The following is a 12321-nucleotide window of genomic DNA, read 5'->3' on the forward strand; positions in this document are numbered from 1 at the left end:
GAGCTTGAGGGAATTTCCAGTCTGGAATGGGTCTCATCCCCTCCCACTGCTACCCACGAGGCACTGTGTAATCACCTGGAGTGTCGCTGTGCTAACACGGAATACTGTGATCACTTCTCCTTGTACCTGTTTTAAGTTGTAACTCCCTGCCAACTGTAAGCATGGCCTGTCTTCTCTATAGGCACGCAAGACTTTAACTGCCAGGCACTGTCCAGTCTCCAGACATCCAGGGCACTGTGCTGGGGGATGGGCACCTGAGTTCACATTTTCTTTCTCCTTTGATAAGTGACTAGCCGTGTGTCCCTAGACGGGTGTCTGTCTCCGCTGCTCTTCCAATGGCCTGGTGGTTCCCTGAAGTTTCTCTCTGCCACTGCAGACCACGCTGACTGGGACAATCACTCTGTACCTATGCCTGTTTCAAAGATTTGTGAAGATCCCACACTGTCTCTGGTGGCATCTGTGTAGACTCAGGGTTTTCTTTCTTAGCTCCTTGTTAAAAGAATTGAAGAGGCACAACTAGCAAAGGAGGGATTTTACTCAGAAGGAAAATGAGTGTACAGAGAGGCTATGCTGCATGGGGGCAGAAACCTCTGAGCATGAGCTCAAGAGCCTCTGTGACTGCCAGAGAGTTCCTTTTGTGGGTCCAGGAAAAGGCAGAGTTAGTTTCCAGGGGAAGAGTAGGGGTCGTTTTCTGTTTTGATTGACAGAGTTGGGTTGCATGACCCTTTGTTCATGGTGCCGACCCTTTCTCATGATGCATCTGACTTTAAACATATGCATGCCCAGTCATGCCTAGGCACAAAATGGCAAACTCAAGGTTTTCACTACAAGTTCACTCAAAGAACACAGTTTGTTTCACTATATATATGCACAAAGCCAGTCTCAGACTGGGTAGGCATACTGACTGTATCTCATGAATATGTTCTAGGATGTGCTTGGGTGCAGAAGAAGGTACACCAAGGGTTGCTAGGGGTTTATATGTAGCTTGGTGCATGTGTGTGTGTGTGGGGGGGGGGGTCCTCAGGTTGCTAAGTGCTTTGTTGGGAAAGGACATGGGTATAGCAGAAGAAAAATAGGGGTTCTGGGTGGCTAAGCTGCCCTACATTTGTCTGCCTCCAGGCCAAGCCTAGCTTGGGCATGTTGCCCACCATAGGGGGAAGTGAGTCAGCACATGTGTGGATAACACTTCCTCCCAGTCACCTGCAGAAGTTGTCTGTCATCTCACTCTGAGCTGTCACTGTCGTCTAGGCTAGAGAGCTGTCTGTCTTTCCAAGGTGCCACCTCTCCAGATTTTACATCTGCTGTGGACAGAGCTGTATGCACCGTGGTAGGTTGTCTGCAAGTGAGGCTTGCCTAGACCCATACAGTCTACAGAACACACAGAGAAGCTTGGCCCATTGATTCCTTTGCACTGTTAGACCTCATCACCTAGGGGAATATCTCTTGAAATCCAGTGACTGTAGCTCCCAGTGTGCTCTGTGTGTGTGTGTGTGTGTGTGTGTGTGTGTGTACATGCACACACACAGGCGTTCATGCATATGTGTGCACATGTCTGTAGAGTCCGGATGCTGCCACTGTTTATCTTTCTTAATCGTTCTCTACCTTGCTTTTTGAGACAGCATCTTCCCTAGACCAGGAGCTTGCTGATTCAGATAGACTCGCTGACCAGAAAGCCCCGGGGAATGCTGCTGCCTCTGCCTCTCCAGGGCTGGGATTATGGACCTCCTCTGCTGCACCCAGCATTTGTACATGGATTTTGGGGATCAAACTCAGGTCCTCATGTTTGCAAAGCAAACACTTTACTAACTGAGCCATCTCCCCAAGTCCCTACAGTGTGCTTTCCCTGGGAGTGTTCTATAGCGTCCATAAAGAGTCACTGGATAGCTAAATGATTGTGCTCCTTGCCTGCATTCTGGGCACCAGGAGGTACTTGGCAGTTCCTACAAGAGCAGCCATAGGGAGTAGGGTGAACATGAATGCCTGGGTATTTCCTTCATAGACTATCGTTGGTGGGTACATACTATTTTCCAGACTCAGTCCTTGAAAAGTGGGGGCCATTGTGGATTAGACAAAATGTGTATCTGAATTACTTCAAATATGAAGGATTTTAGGGAGAAACCATTGCACAAAGTCAGCCCCACAATTTACCTTCACTGGCGTCTGTAACTAAAGAGTCGGCAGTCAAAATAGAATTGGAGAATAGAGAATTGACATAAATGTAATGTATCCTTTCAGTATGCCGGCTATTATGAAATGAGCCATGTCTGCCATAGAAAAGGACATGGAAACATTGTGCAAGGTGCTGGCCACTTACTGAGGACTGTGGTTGAGCTTCCTGTTATGCTTACTGATGTCCGCATGCCATAACAAATCAAGTGGCACTCCTTATCTCTGTGTTCTGCCTTACTGGGAATAGTATGTCCTTTGTCGAGAACCACAGCCCTCAGACTCACTGATGCATGTCTTCTCATTGCTAGCATTGCTGTATGCAGCACTGGGGCTGGGAACTCAGGTTTGTGCATCCTAAGCACATCTACCCTTGAGCCACGGCTCTCAGTCCCTCACTGGGGGAATTCTAGGCAGGGACTCTACCACTGAGCCACACCCCCAGCCCCTCACTGGGAGATTCTAGGCAGAGGCTCTACTACTGAGCCACGCCCCCAGCCCCTCACTGGGGGATTCTAGGCAGGGGCTCTACCACTGAGCCACGCCCCCAGCCCCTCACTGGGGGATTCTAGGCAGGGGCTCTACCACTGAGCCACGCCCCCAGCCCCTCACTGGGGGATTCTAGGCAGGGGCTCTACCACTGAGCCACGCCCCCAGCCCCTCACTGGGGGATTCTAGGCAGGGGCTCTACCACTGAGCCACGCCCCCAGCCCCTCACTGGGTGATTCTAGGCAGGGGCTCTACCACTGAGCCACGCCCCCAGCCCCTCTCTGGGGGATTCTAGGCAGGGGCTCTACCACTGAGCCATGCCCCCAGCCCCTCACTGGGTGATTCTAGGCAGGGGCTCTACCACTGAGCCATGCCCCCAGCCCCTCACTGGGGGATTCTAGGCAGGGGCTCTACCACTGAATGATACCCCAATCCCTATACTTGCTGTTTATATATGATATATCTCCTGGGCCTGACAAGATGGCTCAGTGGTTAAAAGCACTTACTGATTTTGCAGAAAATCCAGGTTTAGTTCCCAGCACCCACATGACAGCTCACAACCATCTTTAACTCCAGTTCCAGGGGATCCTTTGCCCTCTTCTGGCTTCTATGGGCACCAGGTACACACATGGCATACATACATACATACATGTACATGAACACTCAAACATAATAATAAACAAATGATGATAAAAATAAATACATTGTGTTATGTTCTTCCTTCCTCAGAGCCGGTGATTGGCAGCAAGTGTTCACCCCTTGACTAAGTAAATCTGTCACGTTAGTGCCTCAGCATTTACTCAGGCTCCACTGCCTCACAGTTCCCTAAACTACTTGGAAGCAATTTTAGTTCTTGTAATTACACAACCAAAGCAAGTTCATCAGTCCAAAGCTGGCGGCCTTGAACTCGCTATTACACGGTGGAATTTGGGATCCAAATCACACTCAGGACACAGTGTCTTGGAACCAGCCCATTAAATGGTCGTTTAGTTAAAACGGAGCCCATTTCAAACATTTTCAGCTTTTTAAGGATTTAAGAACTACTTCTTATTCAAACTTTTCCTGTACTGTTTCTTTGAGTGTCAACTGAAACTGATCAAATGCTGTTTCAACATGTCTATGTTACATTGTGCTTTCTCGGTCCATGCCCAGAGCTCTTATTTTACTCGATGCTACCATTGTTTCCTCATCAAGTACAAAGCAGGGCTTACACTAGCATCCTAGCTTCTGTTGAATATGTCTGAGACCAGAATACTCACGGGTGAGTTGGGAAGGCAGCTCATTTGGCGAAATGTTTGACATGAAAGCATAAGGATGTGAGTTCAATCCCTGGGACCCACATAAAAAAGCTGGGTATGATGGTGCTCAGTTCCCGTGGAGAGGTTAAAAATAGGCAGATCTCTGGGGTTTGGTGGCTGGTTAGTATAGTCAAACTATCAAGTTTTGGGAAAATCAGAGACCCTACCTCAAAAAGACAAAATAAAAACAAAAACAAGGTGTACAACTATTGAGGAATGGCACCAATGGTTGGACTTGAACTTCTGCATTCACACACACACACACACACACACACACACACACACACATACACACACACTCATGCACACACACTCACACACATATGCATGCACACACATAGGCAAACACATATACACCAATGCATATACACATACTCATACACACATACATTCATACACACTCAAACACATACATGTATGTATGTACACATACCACATTCACACACAGGCACACATACATGCATGCACACCCACACACATACATTCATGCACACACACCACATTCTCACACACACACACACACACACACACACACACACACGCATGCCACACACAGGCAGGCACATGCAAACAAACGCATGCACACACACCCATACACATGCATACACACACATGCATGCACACACACATGCATGCACACACACACATTTAAACACATAATCCATCCATCAATCAATAACAATATCTATTGGTAGTTTAATATGATTTACCTTTTCATGGAAGACAGGAAAAGCTCTCTTGCAGATTCTGAAAACTACTTTGGCACATCCCCAGAACTCCTGGCATTGACCCACCAGCTTCCCCAAGGAAGATGACTGCAGTGTGTTCAGATAGGCCAGTTCAGGCTCTGTGCAATGAAAACTATGTGCTCTCAGTTCGGCTTGAGTGAGACCGAAATCACTCAGACCCAAGCCTGGGACTTAAATGGTTGCTCACTGCCTCACTACACGAAAAATTGGGGTCATTGAATGCCCTTCCTTTTCTTTCCTGGTCTTCAGGCATCTACAAGGTACCCAGTGGGGCTATTTTCACAAACCACAAGTCCGGAGCCTTGACAATTTCTACATCAACATTATATCCCTGAGAGATGGTGTGTTGTGATGTAGGGGCTTCCCTTGGATTGGACAAGTGCAGCAAAGGAGATCAACTACAGGATCCCATGTGCAGAGCTCCCCCGGACATCTGATTATCCATGTCTAATGTCATTTTTCTCTAACAATTACGTTGTTGTTGTGTTGTGTTTTGTTGAGACAGGGTCTCATTTAGCTAGGCTGACCTCAAATTACTATGCAGCCAAGTCTGACCTTGAACCTCTGATCCTTCTGTCTCTCTCTGGAATTCTAGGAGATTACATGTGTGGGCACCAACCCTGACTTAAATGGTGCTGTTGATATGGTACCAGGGCCATGCGTGCTAGGCAGGCACTTTGCCGACTGAGCTACATCCTGAGCCCGTTGAACAAATATTTTGATCAATCTTCCTGGTCAGGGACTCAAGGTAGCCCCTCCATGCCTTGAGTTTTATCTTTTCTGAAAGAAAGGGTTATTCTCTCTGACGGCTCCCCAACAGGCTAGAGTCAAGAGAAGAATGGCCAGGGGCACTTAGGAAGTGCCCGTTGGAAACTGGCATCCTTTACTGACCTGTGGTGTTATCTCTGTCAACGAGCGCCACCTTTCCAGGACCACAGACAAGTCCCTGGCTTCTGAGAACACTTCCTGTAGCTGGAGTTCACCTCCGAGTCACCTTCTGATTCACTCTGTATGAACCCAGCGTTATAGTTCCAGACCTCAGAGCCAGCTCTGTTTGCCGACATTGGGCTGAGGGTTTTTTTCCCGCCTGTACTACTTTTATTACTGACTCCTTGAATTAGAAGTTAGAATCCTAAAGTTTTGTTTTTAAAGTGTGGAATGAAGGTGGTGGAAGACTAAAAACATAATTTTATTTTTTGGAAAATACATACATTTATTGCGGGAAAGTTAAGGGGAAATCTCTCGTGCTGAACACTATAATTTTCCTGCAAAGTCAATGCAAGTTTTAAATGAGTTCTTTGGAATTATGTTATAATAAAGCCGAGCTGTTCCTATTACAGGCAAGGTATTAAACTCTGCTCCTGTAATCACTGAGCATGCCCTCTGCACTTCTTCTCAACGCCGTCCATTCTTCTGATAACAAAAGTGATATGCATGTTTGTTGTAGGGAGATTGGAAAAAATTTAAAAATATACGATTCAAAAGAAAATGGCTTGTGCTCTTACCACTCACAGCCCAACCACATTTCCATTTTATGTCTGCACATCTAAAAAGATATTCCTAGGATTTTTGCTGTATGCACAGAAGACATGCTGTCTTAAAATACTGAACGGATGTGAACGTGTAAGGCTGTTCTGAGTCTACATCTGTACAGTGTCCACCTCCAGCCGCAGGAACTCAAACTCAAGTAAATTTGACTACAAGAGACATGTGTCAACCTTGTGAAATGACAGTGAAGAGCTGGTGGCTGAGTCCTATTCTGTCTCTGCAGCAAATACCATGACCAAAGGCAACTTAGGGGAAGGGTGGGTTCACTTCAATTTACAGATTACAGTCTGTCATCGAGGGAAGTTGAGGCAGGAAAAGATAACTTGAAGCAGAAACCATGGGACAATGCAACTCTCTGGCCAGCTCACAGGCTCATGCTTCATTAGCTTTCTTATACAATCTGGGTCCAACAGCCCAGGTTGTGGTGCCGCCCATAGTAGACTGGACCATTCTGCATCAGTTAACAGAAGAAACCATTTCCCACAGACTAGCCTAATCTGGGCCATTCATCAATCACAACTGCTCTTTCAGGTGACCCTAGCTTGTGACAAATTAATGGTTAAAGCTAACTAGAACAGATGGGGTGGGCTGCAGGAGGAGTGATTTGGTGGCTTGGGGAGAGGGCTCAGTTTGTAAAGCACTTACCAGCTTATCATGAAAACAAGAAGACCAGACAAGTTCACGGCCTAAAACCAACATTTAAAAGGAAAAAAAAAAAAAAAAGAGCCAGGTCTGGTGCATACTTGTAATCCCAGCATTGGTGAGGTAGAAGCAGGTGGATCCTTGGGACTCACTGGCCAGATATCTTAGCCCAATAAAAGAATCCATTTCAATAGAATGAGGTGAATAGTACCAATGGAACAGCACTCAAGATGCCACCTGACTTCCACATTCACGTACATATACACACATCCACGTGCATCTACAATTACACATGTGCCTGCACACCTAAGTACACACATACACACCAACATCAGAACCTTCTATTCTTTCTGTCCTACCTCCCAAAATTGTTGGCTTCATGCTACCCATGTTTCCCAGTAGTCATAAAAACAAACAAGCAGACAAACCCCTGTGAGTTCCTGGAGCCATAAGCCTGGGCACTAGGAAATGCAGGTGCCTCTGGAGGCCTGGCCACATGACCAAGCCAGCAGTTTTCCACTGTGGCCCACAGTCTCTAAAAACATTTCTCTTATTAAAAAGTCTCACAGCCAGTATGGCTGGGCACATGGCTCCGTTGGCTAGGTGCTTACTGCTCATGAACGAACGAGGACTTCAGTCCTTAGAACACAAGTCAAAAGCTAAGCAAGACAACCCATGTCAGTCATTGCAGCCTGGTGCGGCCTGGGCAGGCAGATCCTTGGGATGAACTGGTGAATCCCAGGGCCAGTGAGAGATCCTGTCTCCAAAATGAAAGTGGATGACACCTGAGGAAGACTCCTGACATCATTAACCTCTGGTCCCCACATGAACATGTGTACCCTGTGCACGCATGCAAATCCCCCTACACACATGTACATATAGCAACACACACATGTGCACAACATCACACAGGTGGGTGCACACACACGCACACCTATTACAGTACACATCATGACATAGCATCGAAGATGTTTGTAGTAATTTAACAAATTAGTTTCTTTTGTATAAATCCTCTACATGGAAATATTTCCTACAGGGAGAAAGAATAGCATCCTAGGGACTTGCTTTTCTTTTCAAATGTCCTTCAAGTATCCAGCAATTTTGTGGCTGTCTTTTTAAACAATACATACATTTTAAAAAATTTAGTCTTGACTATGTACAGAAATCAAGAATCAAAAGAAGAAAGCTTCAAAATAAAAAACCTTGATAGGTATAAAACTTACAGTTTTATTTTTTATGTACTTTTTAATTTGCAGTAGCCTTGAAACACTGTGGTAAATAATATAGAGAATTAATGAGCATTTTAAAATGACTAATTCTGGGGAATAATAGACATACTTAAGATTAGTGTGCTAAAAATCAGATGTGAAAGCAAAAGTTATATATCCAATTTTAAAATTATACTATTAAATGTATAACTTCATGTGTAGTAAATATTCATATTTAATTTTAGGTGCCAGTGTAACATATACTAAAATAAAATGGAACAATTTCTATGCTTCTATAAAAGAACCTATAAAGCAGTCATAAATAATTATAGTAAAACTCTTTTTGAAATATTTTTATGGAACGAAAAATTGAAAACTTCCTAATAGGGAAATTTTCTCAAATGAGACATGAAATAAGTTAGCCATAGAGACCTAAAATGTAATACACCCTGTGGGAGCCCAGCAAGCAATCGCTCCTTAAGATAATTTTATACAATGTAGAAAAACCAGGAGGTTTTTGGGAAAAAAGAGCTCCAAAAGGTAACAGGAGGGAATGGGTTATTACCTTTGATTCCTCAAGAGAGACTGCTTTTTTTTTTTTTTTTTTTTTTTTTTGACTTTGGAAGGGCTCTGTAGGGCAGAGAAGGAGCACAGGACCCTTCCCTGTGGAGCGTTCAGTCTCTGCAGCTTGGAAAGAAGACAGGGTGGGCTCATGCTGTGTAGACCCTCTAGGCCTGGCTTGTCAGCCAGAGAGCATGTTACGAACATTTGGGTGAGTGTGTGAGTGTGTGTGTGTGAGTGTGATATGAATGTGCATGCACATATGTGTGTAGATGCATGTGTGCATGCATGTGTGCATTATCATGTGTAGATACATGCATGCATACATATGTGTGTATTCGTGCGTATATATTTGTGTGTTAGGTGCATGCATACATGCATATGTGTGTGTTGGTGTGTATATTAGTGTGTGTGCATGTGTACATGCATATGTGTGTCTTAGCATGTATAGACATGCATACATAAGTGTGTCTTAGTGTATATGTATTAGTTCATGTTTGTGTTGCTGGGTATATTAGTATGTGTGCATGTATGCGTGCATGTGTGTGCATGTGTGAATGCATGTGTGTAGACATATGCATGAGTACATGCATGCATTAGTATGTGTGTGTAGATGCATGTGTGTAGACATATGCATGAGTACATGCATGCATTAGTATGTGTGTGTAGATGCATGTGTGTATACATATGTGTTTGTTAATACATGTATATTCGTGTGTGTGTGTATGTGTGTGCCCACATGCATGCTTGGAAGCCAGAGATCAACCTTGGGAGTCCTTTTTTCAGACATGGTCTCTCACCAGGACCTGGAATGCTGATTTAGCCAGGCTGGCTGGACAGTGAGCCCTAGGATCTACTTGCATCTTTCCCAGCACTGAGATTACAAGCAAGCACTACCAGGCCTAGTTTTTTCATGGGTGCTGAGGACCTAACTCCAGCCCTGTGCTTGTACAAAAGGCACTTTACACACTGGACCATCTCCCCAGCTCCACACCTGCATTAAAAAAAAAAAATTTACCTCCTCATTGACCCTTCAAACTAGCCAGAGGGCTCCAGGCTAACAGGATGAAGGATACAGGGCTCCCGGGAGGGAGTAGTCTGGGTTTGTGGGTACTTTGTTGGCTCTTCCTTCTTAGCTATTACGAGAGGACTTTATATGATTCTGTGATGGTTACTGTTAATTGTCCACTTGACAGAATTTAAAAGTATCTAGGAAAAGGGCTTCTGTGCATGCTTGTGGGGATGGGCTTGATTGCATTAACTGAGGTCGAAAGTCTCACCCACTGTGGGCGGAGCCATTCCCTGGCTGGCATCCTGGGCTGTATAGATGGGTAAAGGGAGCTGACTACCAGCTGGCTTACCTCTCTCTCTGCTTCCCGACTGTGGATGAGATGAGACCAGCTGCTTCAGCATCCTCTTGCCTTGACATCTTTGCCATGATGGACCTTACCTTTGAACTGTGAGCCAGAATAAGCCCTTTCTCCTCAAAGTTGCTTCTGTCAAAATGTTTTATCATAGCAAAAGAAAAGAAAGCAAGGCAGATGTAATCTGTAAGTACACATCTGTGTGGAGAAGGCCTTATCTCACCTGACAGCAGGTTTCTATGTGACCGTAAGCAGGCAGGGAGGGCTCAGAGAAAGGGTATGTGGGTCAAAGGTGCTTGCTAAAACTGGGGTATCTGGGAGGATTTAGTCTTTAATTCAAGCACATCTGATCTTCAGGCCAACATAGTTATGAATGCAGCCTAACACAAAAATTATAAACATAGTTCAGATACTACGTTTTGAGATTTTTACTTTTAGTAACTCAGTTGTAGTTTTCAAGAATCAGTTTTGTAGATGATAACATGTGTTAGAGTGGCAAAAGTTGGACACACATGGTGCTTTAGTTGTCCCTCTCTACAACTAGATGGGAGAGCACAGACAGGGAGTGTGCACTCCATAGCTAGTAATGATGGGAGAATTTAAAGAGAATTTAAATGGAAGTAGTCGAGGAGGCTCCAGTGAGATTTCTGAGGCGGCAAAGGACACATGATCACTTGCTACAGATCAATTTGTGGTCCATTGCTCTGCTGGGAAGGCTGTGACTGCCAAGGACCAGCCTTGGCTTGAGATGGGTTCTGAGGAAGGAGTGTCTGGGAGCAGTGAAAACAAAGGAGCCAAAGTCAAATCGTGGGTCCAAGCTGGTGGCTTATGCTCTGTTCCAGACAGCTCTCCAGACTGACTTTTCTGAAGCTCTCCAGATGGCTATTTTCTGCTCATGTCCTTTCTCTAAGCAGTTCTGGATAGCTCACCTCTTGCAGCTCATAAGCCCAGTCTTTATTTTACATATCAATCCAGTCATTTACTCCAGGTTCCCATTTGATTATCCGATGAATCAACATCCCAAGGGAGACCCCAACCCTTTGATTCTTATAAGTCAACAATCACATTATTTTTAACCTTACAAAAGAATTCAGAGATCTGCCTGTTGGTCCTGGCCCGGAGGTGGGAGCCATGTCATTCCACCCTTACCAAGGCCATGTTGGACCTGGTATATGACCACAACATGGTCAGATAGCTTGGCCTAGGAGAAGAAGCTGTTCCCCTGGACTCCTAACAGGCAGTACCTTGAACCCTCAAGAACCTCCTTTTTAGTCCCTGGAGGTGTATGCCATCTTCCTTACACTTAAGAGCTCCTTCAGATGAAGAACCCCTGAGATGGTGGGATGCTGCCCCCCAGCATAAGAGGCAAACCACACACTGGCCTAAGTATTACTTTTATCTATTTATTCTTCCTTCTCATTTTTATTTTTGGGAGGCTATGGTGCGTATAGTGTACAGATGTATGTACATCCCCATGGAGGCCAGAGGTCAACTTTCAGCCATCATTCCTCAGGCTCCATCCCATCTTGTATTTTGAGACAAAATCTCTCACTGGCCTGGTGTGGAGAACCCTACTAATTAAGGTCAAAGTTTACCATTGGTCAGATAGCCTTGTGAGCTCCTCAAAAAATGGGGGACTCCCTTTACCAGCAAGACTTTCCTTCTCTGACCTTGACTGGCAAGCTCAAACCCATATTCTTCTACCTGCAGAATGTCATGTAGCCTTGGTGAGGTTACAGGTTCAGCTTCCTTTCTCCCTATAAGAACCCTTTCAGCAAGCACCTGAGATTCCCTGGAATGCCTCCCCGTGCTAATGAAGTATCTCAGTACCTTAGCCTTCAGCCAATGACCTTTGCCCACCCTGGATATTTCTTCCCTGCTTCCCCAAAACTATATAACCCTTGACTCACCCCAAGTAAAGTTGACGTCTCTTCAAAGCTGATGCTAGAATGTATCATCATTTCTGTTCATACTCATGGGCTATCTGAAACCCTGTTAATTGACTCTCTTCCCTTCATCCCCTGTGGGTCTCCTTTCAACAACTCTAAGGAAAAGGGAGACCTACAGCTTAATATTCACCAAGTAGGATAGAACTTAGAACAAAGGCAACTTATAAAAGAGAAAGTTTAACTGAGGGCTTGCTTGTAGTTTCAGACATTAAGTGTCCATGACCATCATGGCAAGGGGATTTGGGGGGAGTTGGTGGTAGGCAGGCACAGAGCCAGAGAAGTAGCTGAGAGCTTACAAGTTAAGGCAGCAACCACAAGGGAGGGAGGGAGGGAGGGAGGGAGGGAGG

General features: G+C 45.1%; 1 protein-coding gene across 2 annotated transcripts in view; it reads left to right on the plus strand.

The window, feature by feature from the left end:
• Positions 1–12321, plus strand: part of Sdk1 (sidekick cell adhesion molecule 1) — a 974090-nt gene that overhangs the window by 538670 nt on the left and 423099 nt on the right. The gene's annotated exons all lie outside the window — the stretch shown is intronic.

Source organism: Mus musculus, chromosome 5 (genome assembly GCF_000001635.26).
Source record: "Mus musculus strain C57BL/6J chromosome 5, GRCm38.p6 C57BL/6J".
In the NCBI taxonomy this organism is placed as follows: domain Eukaryota; kingdom Metazoa; phylum Chordata; class Mammalia; order Rodentia; family Muridae; genus Mus; species Mus musculus.